This window comes from Mauremys mutica, chromosome 10 (assembly GCF_020497125.1).
Source record: "Mauremys mutica isolate MM-2020 ecotype Southern chromosome 10, ASM2049712v1, whole genome shotgun sequence".
Taxonomy (NCBI): Eukaryota; Metazoa; Chordata; order Testudines; family Geoemydidae; genus Mauremys; species Mauremys mutica.
The window spans coordinates 22,995,016-23,016,448 of NC_059081.1; the positions used below are offsets into that span (position 1 = coordinate 22,995,016).

General features: G+C 37.0%; 1 protein-coding gene across 5 annotated transcripts in view; it reads right to left on the minus strand.

Annotated features, from left to right (window-relative positions):
* GTDC1 (glycosyltransferase like domain containing 1) overlaps window positions 1–21,433 on the minus strand; it is a 277,533-nt gene that overhangs the window by 236,951 nt on the left and 19,149 nt on the right. For all 5 annotated transcript variants that reach the window (XM_044978283.1, XM_044978281.1, XM_044978287.1 and 2 more), the window contains one exon: window positions 6,753–6,821. The gene's annotated coding sequence lies outside the window, so the exon portion shown is untranslated. The remainder of the gene's footprint in view (window positions 1–6,752; window positions 6,822–21,433) is intronic.

The following is a 21,433-nucleotide window of genomic DNA, read 5'->3' on the forward strand; positions in this document are numbered from 1 at the left end:
ACAACAGCTATGTTAGAAGAAGAAATCTTTTTTTTTTTAAACCTGGCACCACAGCAGGTCTGTAGTTTGCTGATTTTTTTAAAATCAGCTTTATATATTGCCTGTGTATTTATTTGTAAGCTTTCAGCAAATATCAAATTATATTTAAAATTAGTGAATTCAGCCAAATCAAGTTTTGAAATAAGAACAGCAGAGCTGATTGCAGTACAACAGAAGACATAGCTTAATACCGTAATTAGAGAAACTATAGAAAAATATAGCTAGCAGTGTTCCAAGAGAAAAGTGGTTGTGTCCACATTATCACTTAAGAACCATTTTGATTCAAACACCTTCAGTGTAACTCCAGTGAATGCAAGGGAATTATCCCAGGATGAATTTAACCCTTTATGTGCTAATTCAACTGAATTAATTGAGGTTGCTAAGAAGTTCTTCAAAATCACTACAGAAAGATGGTACTACCAATATCTGTAGGACCAAGAAGAAAAATATGTTGATTATTAGGGAAAAAGAAAATGAGACAGCCAAAATCTATGAAAACATAGTTCCAGATATCACTCTCATCGTGGCTGGGTTCTGGGGGATTCATGTGTATTAGCTGGGAGGGCACTGCAGATGGACTTGGGGAGCGGGGGGGGTCACCCGACTGGGCTCTGTGTTGGGAAGGGGGCAGAGAAACAGGAACTGGATTGTCATAGAGGTTTCTTTAACACTGTACTCCTGGGGGAATTTTTGTGTGTCTTTATTGTTCCAGACATACTTGCTCACAGTTATTTTGAAATAAATTACCAAAATAATTGAAACTGGTGTGATTATGTAATGTTATTTTGACAAAAAAAATTGCAGAATTTTAAAATATTGTGCACAGGATTTTTAATTTTTTGTCACAGAATGCTCCCAGAAGTGCTGATACATCTGTATCTTCTACTGCATATACTACACTGGCAATAGAGCCTCAAACAAATCTTTTTGTGCTGTGGTCTTTTTCTAAAGGATATCTTTGCAACCTACCCTAATTTGTTGGCTGATTTATTTATTTTGGGGGAAGATACCTCCCACAGTTTTTGAAAGAATTGTCCAGCTATACTTAGAACTAACCATAACTCCTCTTCCCTAAATCAGCTTAATTAAGCAAATAGTCATAGGGCTTGTCTCCACTGGCACTTTACAGCGCTGCAACTTTCTCGCTCAGGGGTGTGAAAAAACATACCTCAAGCACTGCAAGTTTCAGCGCTGTAAAGTGCCAGTGTAAACAGTGCACCCGTGCTGGGAGCCACACCTCTCATGGAGGTGGTTTTCTCGTGGAGGTCTCCCAGCGATCTGCCATGACTACACAAGCCAAGTTAAAGAGCTTTAGCATTGCTAGTGTAGACTAGCTCTTGGTTGCTACTCCCTCTTCCAAATTGACTCACCATAGAATTCTCCCCCCATCCTTAGAAATCAGTGAAGATTGTCTGGGCTGACATTAGGGTCCAGAGGCTATACATATCTCTGCTCTCACTTTTCCTAATATATGTTTTTATGTAATTTTCTAATGAGAAGAAACTGTTGGTGTTTCCATCCCCAACAGGATTGTTTTTGTCTGACATAACACAATATCACATAATAAAGAGGAGCATCCATGTTAGGTTTATTGTGTGTTAACATCCTCCAGTCAAGAAGAGGATTTTGACCCCTCAAAGTCCCAAATAAGCCAATGTAGAAAATCACCTTATAGATCATCACCAATAGCTATCAGATAATCTTTTGAAATGACTAGCCTCTCCCAAGAGCCACTCTTAATGATATTTACAACGATCTGTGATGAAAACACTAAAGCTTGTTTGAGGGACAATTACAGTAGCATAATAATTACTTAAATGAGCTGCAATAATCAATACTAAAGCAACACCAATATTCTAAAATGTACATAGTTTAAATCTCCTGAAATAAAAATGGATGTTTCATACATAAACTAGTAATTAATATGATTCATAATTCTCAACTATTGCTTTATAAAACATACCATAAGTGCACACTATATAATAGGTTATGACATCACATGAAATGTTCAGGAAAACTGTCTATTCTAGTCAGATATCTTCTGTCAACTGAAGTAGAAAACATATGATCTGAATATCTATGAAATAAGTAGCATATCAGGTACCCACAAGATGTAAGCAACTTCTACCACTGCAGGCTATCTTGACATCAGATACTTCACTACTTTTAATGACCAGCATCCTATCAACATGAAACACCAAGATCACATTCAGTGACTGAAATATGAAATTGTTTTTCGATAGTTTGTTAATGTTTATTATTAATATTGGAGCAGAAGTTAGCACTTAAAATATTCTGAAGAACCAACCTTACTTTTGTGTTTAAATCACTGGAGGTGCGATGCAAACCCCTTTGGGCTAAATGCCCTCATCAAAACATCTTATAGGTACATTAAAAATTGAATGAGCATAAACAACTCCAACAGAGCAGAACTTGAGATGGTATTGCAGTGATCTTTGCCTTCCATAAATATCAACACTTGGGACAGTGGGCATGGGAATAAGAGCAACTAATTATTGTACTTTGCTTAAGGGCAGTATGGTGTTCACTGCAGGTATCTTGATTGCAGCTTTTTGCCTAATGTATTGCCTCTCAAACACTTCCACTATAACGACTTGCTGATATACTCTAAAGCATTTCTAGTATACCAAACTGCTTTATATTCAGAAAGAAATACTCTGTAACTTCTGAAAGATGTTACTAAAAAGGAAACAGCAGTTGGGAAACTGTATATGGCATACAAGTGAATAGTATCAAATTGCATCTAAGAGACAAATTAAATTGTAATAGTGATACTTATTGCGAGACTTTTTTTATGAAAATATTTATTTTTTCTAAACAGCAGATAAAAAGAAGTCATATGTAATTAATAGTATCTTGTTATGGCAAACAGTTTCAATCTTTGATTTTGCAGTATTATCCAAGCTATTAGCTTGATGTCTGCTGAGAAAACAATATTAATTCACAATTTGCATACATATATTTTTATACTGATGCTATTAAGAAACTGATTTTGGGGGTCTTGGGGACTTTGGTTGTGTGATTTTCTTTTATTGGTTGTTTTTGCAATTTCCATAAAATGAATTTCTCTAAATACTATAATGTTTTGTAATTACTAAATACTTTAGTCTAATGAATAATTTTATACTGATGTTAAATGTTTCTTCTCTGATACATACACAAAATATAGGCCACGTTACTGGGTTTGGCTGAGTGGGGCTCAGTACAGAACCTTGATGGAGGAAGAAAAATAAGCCATTTTGCTAATGCCCGGATTCCTAGCATGATTTAGAAGAGTCTAACAGCAGCTCTAAATTATGGCAACAGAAATGGTCACTGAAGAACAAGCCCACTGGCTGGAGCACAGAGCATGGTTTCAGCCTGTCTCCTACGTTAGCTTTAGGCCACCATGGGATGCGACAGGGAAGCCCACAACTGCCACTCTGGGGCAGTATTAAGTCTCCTTTGCACTACTGGAGCAATGCAAAGACAATTAAACCTAGGCTGAGAATCTGGGCCAATAACAATTTAAACAGCTTTCATCCCCTCACATTTTAGACCCTGAAAGATCCATCAAAACATAAAAGCAGTTTGTGATCAGATGTGCATCAGACCAAAGGTCCATTTAGCCCAGTATCCTGTCTTCCAACAGTGGCCAATGCCAGGTGGCCAAGAGGAAATGAATAAAACACCCATTCCCAGCTTCTGGCAAACAGAGGGTAGGGACACCATCCCTGCCCAACCTGGCTAATAGCTATGGATGGATCTAGCCTCCATAAATGTATCTAGTTCTTTTTTTAACTCTGCTATAGATGTGGCCTTCACAACATCCTCTGGCTAAGAGTTCCACAGGTTGACTGTACATTGTGTGAAGAATTACTTCCTTTTGTTTGTTTTAAACCCGCTGTCTATTAATTTCATTTGGTGATCCCTAGTTTTTCTGTAATAAGGAGTAAATAACACTTCCTTATTTACTTTCTCCACACCAGCCATGATTTTATAGACCTCTACAATATCCCTCCTTAGATGTCTCTTTTCCAAGCTGAAGAGTTTTAATCATCTCTCCTCATAATCTCCTCCATCTCAAGCACTTTATAAACTATAGTCTCAATCCTGCAAAAATGTCCCATTATGGTTAGTCTCATTGACTTCAGTCATCAGCAGATTAAGACAGGAATTGAAGATTATCATTAACCTATCATTATGAAACTACAGAGGGAAATTTCATGTAGGAATTACTCAAATTGGAATATGCCCAACAAATAAGGTTCATGTGCCCAAGGCATCATAGGAGCTTTAGTAGCTACAAATAGTCAAGACTTTGGGATATATCTCATCAGGAAGACAGCACCTTTTGCACTACAATGACCATAAATGCACAGCAGAGGCACTGATTCAGAACTGATCCAAGATGCAAGAATGCCATATATTAAATCATCACCACCACTTCCAGGAGCAACCAGGGTTTTCTTCAAGGTCTCCTATCCAAGAAATGACCAAGCACACACCTATTCAGTTTGTGATCAGATGTGATTACCATTTGAGATGCTATAGTCATAAACAGTATGTCCTATATCAGTGTAAGGAACTAATATATCCCTAACTTTGGTTCACAGAATCCTTTTGTTGCTGCCTCACCAAGATATTTTTATTTTCACTGTTCTTAGTTTTCAGAAAATCAATCCAAATACTCTCAGAAGTTACTAAATAAAAATATAGATTTTAATTGCTAATAGTTATTAAAATGAATTTTCATCTTTATATTTATTTTAGGAATCAGATTTATTAGATATACAAATAACATTTTTTTTTAAAAACCCTTAAGATTTAGCAGTCATGTATTTTGATTATAGTTATAATTACTTTCTGAGGTAATGGCTAAACAATCCTGCTCTCGATTGCACTAGTACAAACCTGGACTAATTTCACTGACTTCATACAAGACACCTAAGATTTACAGTGTTTAAGTGAAAGCAGAAGTGGCCCAATAAGTCTAACTGGATATTTTCCATATAAAAATACTCAATTTTTAAGCTAATAAACCTTATGCTCATTTCTTGATTTAAAAGGTTGGTGTGACTGGTAAACTGTAGTTTCAATATTAGAAATAATGAGGTAGCACAAACTCAAGAAATGCAAACTTCCTGAGCAAAACCAACAGGCTCCTGAGATATTATTTTGCAAAGCTTTTTGATTATTAACTATTTCCTCACTGAATGATTACAGTTTTTGTCATTTGGATTCACAGGTACAAAAGAGTGCTGATTAAAATAAGAACTCTTTAGTGATAAGAAACATTTTTCCATGTCGTTTTCAGCCAGTGCCCCTTTAACAATGACTTTCAGAAATTGACAAAAATGTTCTGTAAACAGCATTAGCTCATCAGCAAAGATTTTGTATTGTAAGGATCACACAACATACACCTCTACCCCGATATAACGCCACCCGATATAACACGAATTCGGATATAATGTGGTAAAGCAGCACTCTGGGGGGGGTAGGGCTGCGCACTCTGGCGGATCAAATCAAGTTAGATATAATGCGATTTAACCTGTAACGCGGTAAGATTTTTTGGCTCCCGAGGACAGAGTTTTATTGAGTTAGAGGTGTATGTAGCTTTAAATTCAGTCCATCTTCCTCGGATACAGCCTGACCTATTTTTACTCATTCTGCAGTGTGAAAACGCAGTGACGCAGAGATGTGAGTGAGTATGAATGACTATGACCAATCATGAAAACTATTACTTAAATGAAAAGTCCTTATTCACACAAGCAAGGATTCCAATGGTACTACCTGCATGAATGGCTTTAGTGGGACTACGAACATGAATAAGGTTTTTCAAGATTAGACTATGTTTGTACAATGTCATATATACCAATGCCCCTATCAACAAACATTTATTAATGTAACTTTATGGAGTTGAATAACCTCACTGAACTCAGTAAGAATACTCACGTAAAATTATTCATATGTGTAAGTAAGTATTGCAGGATATGGCCCAAGCTTTCTAAGTCAAGGTACAATTTCTTTGTATGTGATAGAGTACAAGCCGTAGGTTCTAAGTCTGCTGCATCTTTGACATTCTATAAAGTGTTTGTATTTCCTGGGCGTTGTTAACTTAAAACTTGAAACAGGACTAGAAAGAATGTTATCTTGCTTATTGTGCTGAAATTCTCTGGTATTGTGTTTAATTGAAATGCAGAGTTATTCAGCAGGATTTCAGAAACAGAGGTTTGAATATTTTTCCATAAATGTAAATTTATTCTATTTACACTGGATCTCTTTACACAGATGTAGGGGTCTAATGGCACAGGCCTTACAAAGAACCAAAAATGGTTTTTGAGTTTCAGTGGACTAGACTGAGCACAATTAACAATTGCACATGTGAATAAATGTAGTAGGCAGTTGCTACTTAAAGTTGGGAATATTATGTAAATATGATAAAGGCAGAGATGCCTAGAAAGAAACCATAATCTAGCTACTTTGATTTCTATGATTCAGTACAATGTGACTACAAAATACAATTTAAATGAACAACATCTAATTTAATTAAGTTAAACACCACATAAGAAAAACATCTGCAAGACTCAGTCATCCCTTGTTGCTAGTAAGTGTAAGTAGCCATTTTGATCCCATTAACACAGCTTTGAGATGGATGATGTTCACCTGAAACAGTAAGTCTGAAATAACAAACAAAACATAAACTTCCTTACTTTGTTTCAGTTTTGGTGTATGCAAAGCGTGAACACAAAAATACTTCATTTTCTTCCACTTCTGGTTTTCTATTAAAAAGAAAATTAAAGACATTTAATTTTCCCTCCAAATTTATTAAGTGAACAGAAATATACAATCATGGAGTTTTTATGGGAAAAATCGCTTGCTAAACAGTTAGCCAGGGACCAACCTAGCTAAACCGGAAACCTCCTATTTTAACAAATATAGGCCCTGAGCCTGCAGATGCCCAAGTGTTTGCAAGATTTGGGACAAAGTATATATGGTTTGTGCTCTTCTGTTCCATTAATGGTAATGGAAGTCTACAGGGTTCTCCATCCTGATGTTACCAAAATATATGTGGCTCCTCTTTTGTGCACTATTTCAGAGAAAGTCAACACAGAGACACTCATGCAGCTATATCAAAAAGAAGTTATTTTTCTTAAAATTTATGTTGGGATCCTAGCAATTCATCTGCCTCCATAAGATGTTTACAGTTTCAATTTCTATGGGGAGCCAAGCAGGCTTCAAATATTGAAGGGCAGTTCTTATTGTCAAAACTGTCAGTTTTACAATGATAGCTTCATTTTTACGACAGTTTCACAAAGAATATAAATATTCCAGTTGCCAATAAACAAGTGTACTATAAAAAAAGCCAAACACCAATGAATGAGAATTTGCTCTGGGATCTTGCCACTTTAGATTATACAGTTAGCTTTCATTAACTCTGTTTAATATTGCTGCATTCCTGAAAAACAAAAATACAAATTAAACCATAAAAATGCAAAATAATGTTGTTGATAACCTTCACACCATTAAACAGCTTTTTGACATCATGAGTTTAAGAAGCCTTCAGCTTCTTTCAATCCAGATATGGTTCAAATGGTCTTGTAGAAGGAGGTTCTTTAAATTCACAATTTCAAAACTCCTTTCCTCTTTAGGCCTCCTCCTTCCAGATGCAAAATTCCACCCTAACACAAGATGAACAGCATTGCCTAGTGAACCAGTTATAGTGCTTTAAACCCCCATGCTGCGGATTCTGGTTCAATTTCTGCTCTCTCACTCCACAGGCTAACAGGGGATAAGAGCTCTGCTGAGACTGCATGTTTTTAGGGGAAAGTCTACTTCACCTCTTTGACCTCTCTAGCTGATTAAATAAATGACTCTGGTGGGCTGTCTGGTGTCACTGACAGGAAGATGGTGGCTGGGAAACAATCTAGGGAATCCTCACAAGCTCATTAAGATCTGGACCACTCTTGTGAGAGATTAAATATACTGTTCTAAGGTGCAGGCTTTTCACCTTCACCTGCCTATACATAAATAAAAAAACCAAATTAGCCTCTCCCGGATCTGGATAACATTCCTTTGTGCAATCCCCCATGCCACTCTATTGCCAGCACAGACCCTGATCCAGAAAAGCACTTAAACACATGTATAACTGTAAGCACGAGTAGTCCTGCTGAAATCAATGGGAAAATTCACATTCTTAAATTTACATGTGCATAAAAGCTTTGCTGGCTCCAGGCCCTAATGAGCTTGATGGCTCTGAGGGGTTGTTACCCCAATTAGAAATTCTGGCCAACACTTCTATAGCTCTAACTCTTTCCTAGGAAAATATTTGATATAGCTACATCTCATTTGTCCTCAAAAATATGAAAAGTGTTTCTTAAAAAGGTGTGTCAAAACAGTGATTTAATGAGCTGACATACTGGAAATCACCTAAAATTAATAATTAACTGTTTACCAGAATCATGTTAAATTTCCAGTGGATACTATTCAAATTAAAATTGTCAGAAAAACCTGAAAAAGAACATAATGTATAAGCCTATATATAAACATACATATACATACACAAGTGTCTATAAAGCACCAACACTTGTTTTATATCTGCCTTTACTCTGAAATGGGGAAAGCCCGTGTTACACCTCTTTGAAAAAATTAAACAAATCTTCCCCCACACCTCAGCCTCTTCCAAAACCAAAGTGCAGCATGACATTTGCTGCATGCACTTTCGATATACGCCTTACAAGCGCGTGGTAAATGCCTTCTTTTTAGAGATGATGCAAATTACAGGTATGCAGATGGAAATGCTAAAATGTGTTCTAGTTTCACTCTCGAAAGTACTCTTGAGACTGCAACCACATGATTCAAAACTATTTGTACTCCTCACTTCTGACACTCAAACACATTCTCTTACTCTGCTTGCACAAAGACAGCATATACAAATGAAAAATATGCTTTTCCCATAAGTTTTAAAAGAAATATAATTTAATCATTTGTTAGATAACAAGCACCTATAACTTAAAAGCTAAAACAGCTGACCAGGACTTGCGTTTTCTTCCTTTTGTACTTTCCTGTTTGAGTTATACTATCAGTATCATACCAAAAACAAAAAAGAAAAAAACCCAGATCTTTAAAAAAAAAAATTAAAAAAATAAGAGACTCCTACTTCATAACATAAGGTTTTCATTAGATTTTAAGCAAATGTTAAAAACAAATTAAATTCATTTTAAAAATACGATCTTAGCATTTACTTGTGTACCCTTTTCACAAAGGGGTTTAAATATATAGATCACTCACATGTACAAATTCAAAAGTTTTAGAAATTACACTCAAAATAATATTTATCAGATACTGTATAATGTTGTGTATATTCAAAGCACTACACAAACTGTAATTAATCTACACAACATTCCTGTAAAGTAGGCAGGTGAGTTTTATTACAGATAGGGTATTTAAAGATTCCTGTACCAGGCACAAGAAGGTGAAGTGGCTTACCCTTACAGTGAGCCAATGGCACAGCCAGTATTAGAACCCATGAGTTCCTCGGTTCCTCAAATTCTATCTTGATTGCACTATATCACATTGCCTTTCACTTACATAGAAAAGGAACACAAGATTAAAAGATTTTTTTTTTAAATCTTATTCTAAAAAGAAATGTTAATAATAGTCTGGGTAGTACAGAAAGGCATGGAAGTTTAGGTCATGAATTGGTCGACATTTTAAAATTCTGCCCATCTCTCATTGCCTTGGGCCTATCTCAAAAATGACATTACAATAATGATCTGTGGGTGGTGACCATCTGCAGCTTTGTGACTCTGCACTTCAGGATTGAATGCAAAATCAGCACAGTATTTTACTGAATTATTGATTATCAACTAAAACACACTATGCTTTATATACTTGAGAAACCAATCTCAGTCAGCATTTACCACGGAACATTTGATATGCTGGAAAGCATGAACCAGTAAATGTAAAGACACGGATAGGCAGAAATTCAACATGAAAAGAAAGCATAACTTCTCTTGTCTTTTAGAGAAACTCTACAACAAATAATTATGTACTTATTTACCAAATGACAGGTATCAGTGCTTTGTATGAGATATTATGAAGTTATACAGTTGCCTAACAGAATGCATTCCTCCAATAATAAAGCCCAACATGTCAAAGAGATATCATGAAAAATAGGAAATTTGATCTTATAATTTAACTGAGCCTCACAATTACATGATGAGGGAACGTTCACAACATTATCAGGGTTGCAGATAAGTAGGTTTACCTACCAGGATATGTGTTTTAAAAATACACAAGGAAGAGGAAGCTAGTCATTGGCAAGGAAGGAGATGAATCAGGCCCACAGAACCCAAAGCTAGTCCTGTCTCTGTTCATATAAACTAGCCATGTCTATCACTAGTACAGTGCTTCTCAAAGTCGGGCCGCTGCTTGTTCAGGGAAAGCCCCTGGCGGTCTGGGCCGGTTTGTTTACCTGCCGCATCCGCAGGTTCAGCCAATCGTGGCTCCTACTGGCCACGGTTCGCCACTCCAGGCCAATGGGGGCTGCGAGAAGGGCGGCTAGCACATTCCTCAGCCCGCACCACTTCCTGCTGCCCGTTGGCCTGGGACAGTGAACCATGGCCAGCGGGAGCCACGATCGGCTGAACCCGCAGACGCGGCAGGTAAACAAACCGGCCCAGACCGCCAGGGGCTTTCCCGGAACAAGCGGCGGCCCGACTTTGAGAAGCACTGCACTAGTATATTAATTATTGTGCTCCACATGGTAATATTTCATAGCAAATCATTTAATTGTGGTTTGCACTGTATGAAACTAAACATGATAGGTAACATTTTCAAAAGTGACTAAGTGCCTAGGAGCCTACAACCAATTTTCAAAAGTGATTTAGGGACTTGGAAGCCTAAATCACATTGACTTTCAGTATTATTCATATCTCTATAAGAAGGTTAAACAGTTATGGTAAACAGTGTATTGCATGTAATATTTTATGTTTTATCAATACTGTAAATATATTTGATCGGTTTTTAATTTTTTTTAATATTGTCACGTCAAGCACCTCCCTTGGCAGGGCCTGTGAAAAGAATGGAACAGAACTGATCACCATCAGCTCTATGCCACCTACAGATTCTCCTATGTCAGTGAAAATTGCAGCTGGCCATTTAGACTCTGTTTTAAGGATATTTTGGGCTACCAAAGCACCCTAAGGTTTTTGTACTTTGTCCTTGTCCCAAAGAACTTACAATTTTAACAGGACACAAGAAATGAGGGAAAGAAACAGATCAAAAAGTGGAGAGGAAAGGGAGACAAGGACAAGGGAACAGTAACAACAATACAGTTACTCAGTAAGGCATGTGTATATTTTGATGATTCCATAAGGTTTGGGTTTTTTTAAATATAGTAAACCTCACATCTTATTGACAAGATAGCAGAAGTGAAAATTTAGTTGGCATATGAATTATTTAAAATATTAATTATGAACTAAATAAATAAATTTAACCACTTGACTATTTACATTATTTGAGTGTGCCTGACTTGGTTTTATCAAATTATTTGAATATAGTTCCTTCTGCTACTGCTTACATCATCTGCAGAGTTTGCAATACATCTATGTGCCAAAACCATCTTAAACCTATCCATGGTTGATGATAAACAAAACACTACCTATAAATCTGCAGACACCACACTCTGTGGATATTTTCTTAGGCATGTAATTAATTATCAAAAAGTATGAAACACTGAACCCTAAAAAAGAAAATAGCACATTCACAAACTGGACTTTAAAAACACTGTGTATTAACTATTTCCTTTTTTCATATTTGGCCTTGCTATCTCACATTATGACACATTGTCACTAAGAAGAATGAGATCAGATAGATTTTCCTACATTAGTTATGGCATGGCATAATGTCCTTGATTAATCACATCAAGGCAAAATTTTAAATTATCAAAAACACTATTTTTTTCCTTAGAACCACAAGATGTGTGTGCATTTTGTATATTTACATGACATGGCATGGAAGATTAAGTGTTGGAGGATTATTATTTTTGTCTTATTTCTGAGGAAGGTGTGTTTTAAAACAGCTAAACTATTCCACAAAATTAGATTTAAAATATATCAGCAGAAAATTATTCAATCTATAAAGAAGTTAATATAACAAATATTAGTTGTGCTGGTCTATTTCTAATATTGACTTTTAAGGTCTTGATAATTTCATAACATACTACATAAATGTCTCAGTTAACATTCCTTTTTCCACTTCATGTACTTCCTAAAATCTCTTAAGCTATTTTATTTACAAGATTTTATATATACAATGTCAATATAGTCTTGATGGGCTGAGTCAAACGCTGCAGGTCAATTAGGGTGTCAAAATTAACAGAAAGTATGTCAAAATAAGCTGCACAGCATTTATAAATATGCTATACGTACAAATTATGTGCGAGATCTACAGAAGCCGTTAAATGTTGAGATCTAAGCTTTTCTTGGAGTCAAAGAGATAACCCTAGCTGTTGTACAAATATTACCAGTGAAGTAGTTTTTTAGCTCCCTGAGAAAGTCCACTGCTTTGGGGATAATAATTCCTAAGCTTTCATCAAAATACTGTGAGAAATTTGGGTTACATACATTGCAAATATATGCAAATAAAATTCACAAAATCTGAACACTTCATCTTGATCAGGATATGCAGAAAGAAACACTGACATAGGGACAGATTTTAAAGCAGAAAGCCACAGTTTTATTAAACTTTAAGGGAGGGAGGTTAATTTCTCCCCACCAAAAAATACCAAAGTATTTACTTGGGCCCAGAATGGCCTCCATGCCAAATAACCAATATTCAGGATTGGCCCCATTCAGCCTAGCCACTAGGATTCAGCCTGCCTCTGAGTTCTCTGATTCTGTCTCAAGAGGGGGGAATGAGGGTATACATGAAGACCATCTCAGTCTTCAAAAACTTGAGGTTTCCCCTCCTTCCTATAGGCCATTAAATAAGTGCTGGAACTAGGGATGCTGCTGCACCCCCTGGCTTTAAGTGTTTTCCATCACATACAGGGTTTACAGTTTGGTTCAATGGCTCTCAGCACCCCTATTATACAAATTGTTCCAGCACCCTTGGGCCATTAGGTCTACCAGTCATCTCTTGGGTTCATCATTCATGCTTATCTCTAGGATATCCACACTGGATTCTGGCTGCAAATTACAAACCTCACTTACAATCTTGCAACTTTTAATTCCTGTCCTTACTCCTTATTAACCTAAAACTGAAGCTCGGGGTGCTGCTAGAAAGGTGAGAAAACTTATTGGTCACCTTGCCAATCTTGTGCCAAGGTAAAAAAAAAAAAATCTTCCTGATACCCAAATGTGGTGATTTAGTCAGACCACAACATCCTGGAAATGACGTTCAAACCATACCTTCATCACAGGGTAGGGAGCACAAGGCAACAGGCATTGGAGAATAACTGCTGTATGCCCCTATGGCTCCATACACAGCAAATGAGTGAGGCAATCAAGTCTTCCATCCCATCCATAGTCTAACCAATGGATGCCACATAGGCACAATTTCCATGTGTGTCCCAGGGGGAGTAGGACTTCACCTCTCCTCTTGATCCTGGGGGTTGTCCATCTCTGGCCAGTTCAAGAATTCTTCCATCAACCTAGCACTGTCTACACCAGGACTTAGTGATGTAGTTAAACTAACCTAAGGGTTGTGGAATCTTCAGACCCCTGAGCAATACAAGTAGCTGGTTCGATCTAATTTTCTGGTGTAGACCAGCCCTAAGTAGAAAGTATTATCAGCATTATTATGCCTCAGGGGGATATATTCTTTCAGAAAAAATAAACTTGAGGATCTAACTATTTTAAGCCACAATTTGAACTACAATAGCAATAACCTCGCTGTAAATTAGCTACCCAGATTATAAAATCATTCAAAGTTTAAAAAGAGAGGCTAAAAAGCAATACAACCTATAGAAACTAAGAAGTGAAAGGTGGTGTACAAGTTCTCAGTGTAATTATCCCTGCTATTGTGATTTTTTTGTCTCTGATATTCAGTTTTAGTCTATAATAGGTTTTTTAAATTTAATTATATAAAACTTTACAAACATATAAAATGTTTATGTTATAAAAGTTAAAGGGATGTGCAAGGTTGGTAGACCAAAAGTATGAAATATCAACTGTGTTGTGTATTGCAAGTGCATATATGTATTGCCTTTTCCCCAAGCTCCTCTCACCTGCTTGTCTTGTGGGCAGGCAGTAAAATGAAATTTACAAAAATCCTGCAGTCTGCTTAAACAGAAAAAGAAAAGCAAAATGTAGAAAAATACAAAGAATGTAAGTGCAATTACATCAAAACTGTACATTTTTTGTTATTGTAAGGTCACAATAAGTGTAAGTTTTGTTTATTTTTAAAATAAATACATTTTGAAGATGCACAGCTTTACTATACTGAGTGGTAGCCTTGGGACCATACATGCTGGGTAACACAGAGGTTATGATATTTATGTGACTAAAAGTTGGGATCTGTTCATTTTCCAATTAAAAACAGATGTTGTGGCTTTATTTACTTAACTCAGTGGCAACGTAATGACTGTGCATCTGGGAATCTTCACATGGGCAAGCTGAGATTGAGACTGGAGTACTGAGTGGGGAGGATGCACAACCTGCTCCTGGCATCTAGTAGAAACACTAGAGGAAAGTTAAAACAACCAAAAACTGTGTTGACTTTGCTGAGGAAATCCCTCAATGCTGGGGGACACTCTTAAAATGAACTCCCAAAGCAGAAACTGAGGGTGTTTCTCTAATAACCAGTAAGGAGGAGACAGGTGTCTCAGATTCAGTGCCTCTGCATGGGTAGCCTTATGTCACTGTGACAGTCGGTATCCCTATGCTCACCCTTTTTACAAAACTATAATGGATTTTGTACAAAGTATGCATTGTGAGGTATCATTTGAAAACTCATAATTTGCTGATCATTATTGTCATGGTAAAATATGTGTGGCAACATTGTATGTAAAGTTATAAGATTCTATTGTACGATGATACTAAAACATATTCTAAATATGGGGAAAACAGCCACTAACCAATTCCTCAGGGACAGAAGGCGAACTGACACCTCAGCCAGGTGTCAATGAAATTAAATGGACTATAGCCTGGTTAAGAAGCCATTCTTTGGCAGGGAAAAGGGTGTGAGCAAGAAATTTACATCTTAGCAACGAACAGCTGGAGGTTCCCATCTCCACAGATGGGCTATCTTCTGAACCTCGGCTGAGATTATTTTCAAAGAAAAAGAGAACTATAAGAAAGGAGAGCAGAGACCCCAAAATCTCTCTCTCCATTCATCTCTTCTCATGGCATCAACACCACCTGAATGATGAGGAAATTAACACAAATTGAGGCAAGAGCATGTGGTGAGAGAAACTTTTTCTTTGAAGTCACTTAGTTTGTTAAGCATTTTTCTTTAATTTCTTTGTAACCTATTCTGACTTTTCTGCCTCCTTACTTGTAATCACTTCAAATCTGTATTTCTGTAGTTAATAAACTTATTTTATTGTTTTATCTAAACCAGTGTGTGTTTGGATTGAAGTGTTTGGGAAACTCCATTTGAGATAACAAGGTTTGTGCATATCATTTTCTATTAACGAAATGACGGACTTTATATGAGCTTGTATTCTCCAGGAAGGTGCTGGGCAGTACAAGACACATTTCGGGGGGGGGAGTCTGGGATTGGGAGTTTGCTAGTGTTTCCCACACTGTAATTCATGGGTGGCTGGCTACAACATTCATACAGTATAGCTGGGAGTGATTTACATGCTGGAGGCAATGTCTGAGCAGATCAGAAGTGGTTGCTCTCACAGTGAAGCAGTGTAAAAGGCATCCCATGTTGGAGAATTGAGGGGACACAGCTGTCCATCAGTCTAGATTGTACCCTGCAGACTGTCATAGTCCTCCACAGATCTCTTGGGGATGCAGGAGGGTTTGTGAGCTGGCCCCCCCAGTTCTTCTGCAATGAAACCAAATGCCACAAAGGGAGAATTCAGAGGGAATTCTGTGAGCAGGATCTCAGGGAATTTCCTAGCCCCTATGTAGGTTTTTCTGCATAGAGACATAATCTGACCCACAGTGCTTAAATACACAAATATTTTAAAACATTACTAAGGCAGGAGTCAACATATTACTCCTCTGAAACGAATATATTGTGCTGGTGCTTCAATTAGTGAATAGCAAAAACATTAAACACCTTAACTTCTGCCATTTTTCACTATAGAGGTATTAACATTTAAGAATAAATTATTATTAAAAATATTACTAATAAAATCCTCAGTTTGTATTGTTGCTAGGATTTAATGTCAAAACAACTGTTTTAAAATGATGAACTGATTATCTGAAGATAACTCATTTTTGATACGGAGAAATGCGTTCTACTTCAGCAATAAAAACATTCGATAACTAGTTACCAATTACACAAATAGCATGTTCCTAGCCTTAAATGGCTAGCAAAGAGCAGAGATAAAAAAAGAAAAATAACCATATTGCCAATTGAAATCTCTGACTTACTTTTTTGAATATCTATTATGCAAGAGAGTCAGAATGCCAGTAAAACCTAAGACTTCCATGAAAACATTATTTTGTGTATATGTCTTAGATACAAAGCTAAAAGCAGAACTGACAACTGAGCTTGGGAAAGTAAGCCTTTTTGCCAACAAATTTCTTGCAAAGTCAACAATTATAATTTATTCTGATCCTTTGTGTCACCATATTAGTAGTTATTTTTCACCAACCCCAGAGCAGCTACAAATAATGCCATAGAAGAGAACTGATATAATTACATGCTGAAAAAGACAGTCCAGCACCCTTACACTCAAAACTACCCTCTGTGGCTCCTTCATACCCCATATGTTGCTAATAAAACTGTTTGAATCATACCTAGGAGACAGTTTTACTGATATTGTATCAGGTCCCTGGGTTCTTCATGTGAGATACGATGTCACTAGAACGATAACTATGCAAATTTTGCAATACAGAATCCCACTGGACACAATATTACGCATATAACTCGCAGTATGAAATTGCGCATTAGCAAAATTTTTGTAACCACTACGTTGAAAAATCTCAGTATGCACTGAAAGCAGCTTCAAGAAGTATTAAAGAGTAATCTACATATACATGTGAAACACACCTTTACCTATAAAGACAGCAGTGATATCGGTCTCAAAAAAGGAAATATGATTGTGTTCATATGATATTTCACAGAAAGATTCAGAACAGATATTGTCTAATTGGTGAACAGTTTTCAATAACATTAAAAATCAATAGCCTACTTTAGAATCCTTAAACTAGATTTTCAAGCATGAGGATCTAACTTTCATCCACACAAAAATTAGTCTAAGTTGCATCTCACAACAGCCTACAGTTTTGGGTTTCTAGTGACTTCATGTACATTTTCTGCAGCTGCAAGAAAACTTCAAACAGACTAATTATGGTAGTAAGCATTATGCCAGGTATCAAGAATCTGCAGTACTGGATTTTATGAATGTACTTTAAAAAGTATCATTAGAAAGCAACATAAAAAAGGGGAGAACAGGGGTGTCTTATGGTCTAAATCCTGGCTTTGGAGCCAGGAACATGAGTTCTAATCCTGGATCTGACTTCAAATCCCTCTATGGCCTCAGGCAAATCAAAACCCCTCTCTGCTTCTCGTCAGTGAAATTAGGATCTCATTTTTGTTATTATTTGTACAGCATTAATATGGTCAGTTCTTTATAGACACACAAAATGACAATTCCCTGTCTTGAAGAGCTTACAATCTAGGTAGACATCTTACAAAGCTCAGGGTAGGGAGGCAAAAACAAAAAAAACAAAAAAAAAAACAGTGTGATGAAGTAGCAAAGCAAGTCATACGTCTTATTCCTTCCATGGTTTTATTGTAGTTGTTTCTCTACTAACAGTTATCATCATCAAGAAGTATGTTTTAAAGAGGAATTTGAAAAGAGATGGTGATTGCATGGCAGATTGGGATTCCAGGTTTAGGAAGACAAAAATACTTAACTATGGCAATGTTTGTAAAGTGTTATATACAGTAAGTTCTGAGTATTATTAAAATCAAAAGCACTGTTAGTAGCTACCCTCCTGATGTAGTTAGAATTTTTTTTTAATATGACTGTAAACAGAAAACAGGTGAATTAAATAAGGTATCACATATTCCAACTAAAATGCTTCCATAAAGGCCAGAGTGTGGTAGTTTTACTCACACTGAGACGTCTTCAACTTTATAAGTTGTTCTATTGACTTGTCTGGATTACTCCTAGTGTAAGGTACCCCTTCAAGACTTTGAGTGACAGTTTATGAGCTGGATGGTAAACTTTACACTGCGTTCTACAAACACTTCACAGCACCTTGACATGCCATTGGTACTGGATTTTATTACAATACAGTTTTGAGATAATTTTATACACGCACACACGTACATGCTTTAGTAAGTTTGCAAAAAAAAACAACAACCCTGCAATGTGGTGCAATTGAAATGTTGAGATTTACATACTTCAGTATAAGACTGCTAAAGATAACAGATTGAAAAGTCATATTTTGAGAAAAGTATGGTCCATATAAATCAAATTTTATCAGTATAGGCTATGATCCAGCATTTGCACTTGTATAGGCTATGATCCAGCACTTAAGCACATACTTACCCTTAAGCACTAGTAGTCTAACTGATCTAAGAAACACTGCCATCAGTGGGGACTACTTATGTGCTTAAATTCAAGCATATGCTTACGTGCTTTACAGAATTCAGGACTATTGGCATCACTGGATCACCACAATGTAAAATATTCAATCCTAAAAAATAAATCAGTAGAAAAAACAAAAGCGAGATCAACATGAAAAGTTTATTCAAAAGCCTTAAAAATACACTCATGGTGAACAAGATCTATTATTTACTGGCTACGTGAGTTCTAGAGCTAAAACATATTAATGAAACAGTCAATATTAAGGGGTAGGCAACAGAGCTTTTAGAAGATAGCTAAATGTTCAGTAAAATTGAGGCCCTTCATCAAAATAAATAAATAAATAAATAGTTCCTGTCTCCATCACCTTTGGTCTTTACCATTCTCAGTAGTTTAATATTAAGGAGCTTGGAGGGTAGACCAGTCTCGATGAGGGCTTCCTCACCTTTGAAATATATCTTCCCCTTTGATTCCCTCTTGAATTTGTTAACATTTAGGGGATGAGGGTAGACCCCAATGATGGCCACTGGTGGAGCCCCAATGAGGTCAATGCATTCATCAGTTCTAGGGTTACGTTTATATAGCGTAACAAGTGAGTTGGGAGGAAAAAGGTACAAAATAGAGTTGTTAGTGGAAAAAAGGTGAAGTTGAGAGAGATGGGAGGACAGTGGTGTATTTACTAGAATACACTGAAGTATTATCAATAATTGAACTAAATTATATCTTTTAAATAAATAAATACCATGCATTTTGTAATGATTTGCTTTTTACTATTCTTTGTTAGCTGGCAAAATTCAGTCACCTGTTATCTGTCTTCCAGTCATTAGTGTGAATTGGCTAGATTCTAATGTAGCAGTAATATGATTTTTTTATCCAGTTAAACTTCTACAGTACCTGAAACATTTTAAGTTATAGTGACCAATCAAACTAAGTTTTAATATAGCCTATCATGACAGAACTACAATAAACCTTATTTTGAAAATAATATGGCTCGTAACTGCATCAGTAAACTCCCCTGGCAAGAACAACTATGTAACAACTTTCTCAAATAGCAAAATGCAGCCCTAGACACATAGGCCACCATTGAACAATTATGCAGAAACCTTAAAAACCCCAAGGTAATGAGTCACATGTTTTGGTGAAATAATTTCTGGACCCAATATCAAAGTAAAAATCTGGCACTCTTAATAGCCTGAGGCTCAATAGTTAGCACCTAAGATTTGCTGAAGTTCAAACACAAGAAATGTACGGACATCCATTCCCAGATATTCAAACAGCATTTAAACAATGGAATACCCACAGCACTTCTTTATTAACAGAGCAACAAAACCACTATCATTAGCATAATTGTGATACTTCAATCCATATTTGGAAATAATAGCCAATGGAGCTAACAAATTGAAAACAAGATAGGTTCTAAAGACGAACCACCTGGAACTCCAGTTATGATTGGATTTTATGATCTAAATACATTTCCGTTTATAAAAATTGCCATGGTAATATCACTCACGTAAGCCTTAAACAACAGGAACACGACAGACTGGGATTTCAATGCAGTCTTTAAAAACAGTAATGTTAAGTACAGTAAAACCTCACAGTTATGGAGAATGGAGGTTGTTCGTAACTCTGAAATGTTTGTAACTCTGAAGAAGGCATTATGGGATGCTTCTCAGGGCGGACTGCTCGGAGTGGGGGCTCTCAGCTCTGCAGAGGCTGCCCAGTGAGTGTGGGTAAGGATAGGCAGCTGGTTCTACCCCCTGACTGCAAGGATGATGAGTGAGGCACCCTGGGGCACCGCAATGACAGTGGGCGCATGGTGCAGGCTGTGACCCTTTAACACTGAGCTGTTCCTCCAGAGCACAGCGTGCAGGCAGGAGATTGGGCTCCAGCAGCTTACACTCCAGGCCAGGTCCCAGTAGCACCTGGGAAGTTTCTTTCCCGGGCTCTAAGCTTGCAAGCTTGTCCCCCTCCCAGCAGGGGGGGACACAACATTCATCACCTCCTACCTGCGACTGCCCTGAGCCATGGCGAGTAGGGGGTGAGGACAGGCAGTCCAGCTGTGCCTACCTTTAAGATGTAATACAGACACAGTACAGTACTTGCTGGTGTTTGTTTTTGTCTCTGATGCTGCCTGATAGCTTACTTCCAGTTCCCCATGGTGTCCAGTTGACCGGTCAGTCCATAACTCTGGTGTTCGTATCTTTGAGGTTCTACTGTAGTTCGGGACTTAAACATTTCTCAAACTCTGCAGCACTGTACTACAACGTGAAAACCAGAAACTACCCAGAAACAGACTAGAATCAAAAGTCAGTATGTAGTCAATATTCTACTGTCCAAATTAAGTGAAATACAAAAGACAAACAATAAAGGAAAAGTACTTCTAAAAATGCATTACTTTTAGTCCAACAGTGTTATGCAGTCAAGCAGGACTGAAGGATTGCTGCAAAAGCTGCCAAAATATCAATATCACATGCATGGATCATGAAGAGGTTTTTTCCCCTTCCCCAACATATTCCTGGGAGGGGTGGAACTCCTTCCTCTGAAGCATCAAGGATGGTCATGGCTGAAGAAGGGACTTTGGAAGGGGAGGGTCAAGTACAATCTCTCTCTCAGGTATGTGGCTGGCTGGTTTTTGATCTCATGCTTACGGTCTAACTGATCACCACATGT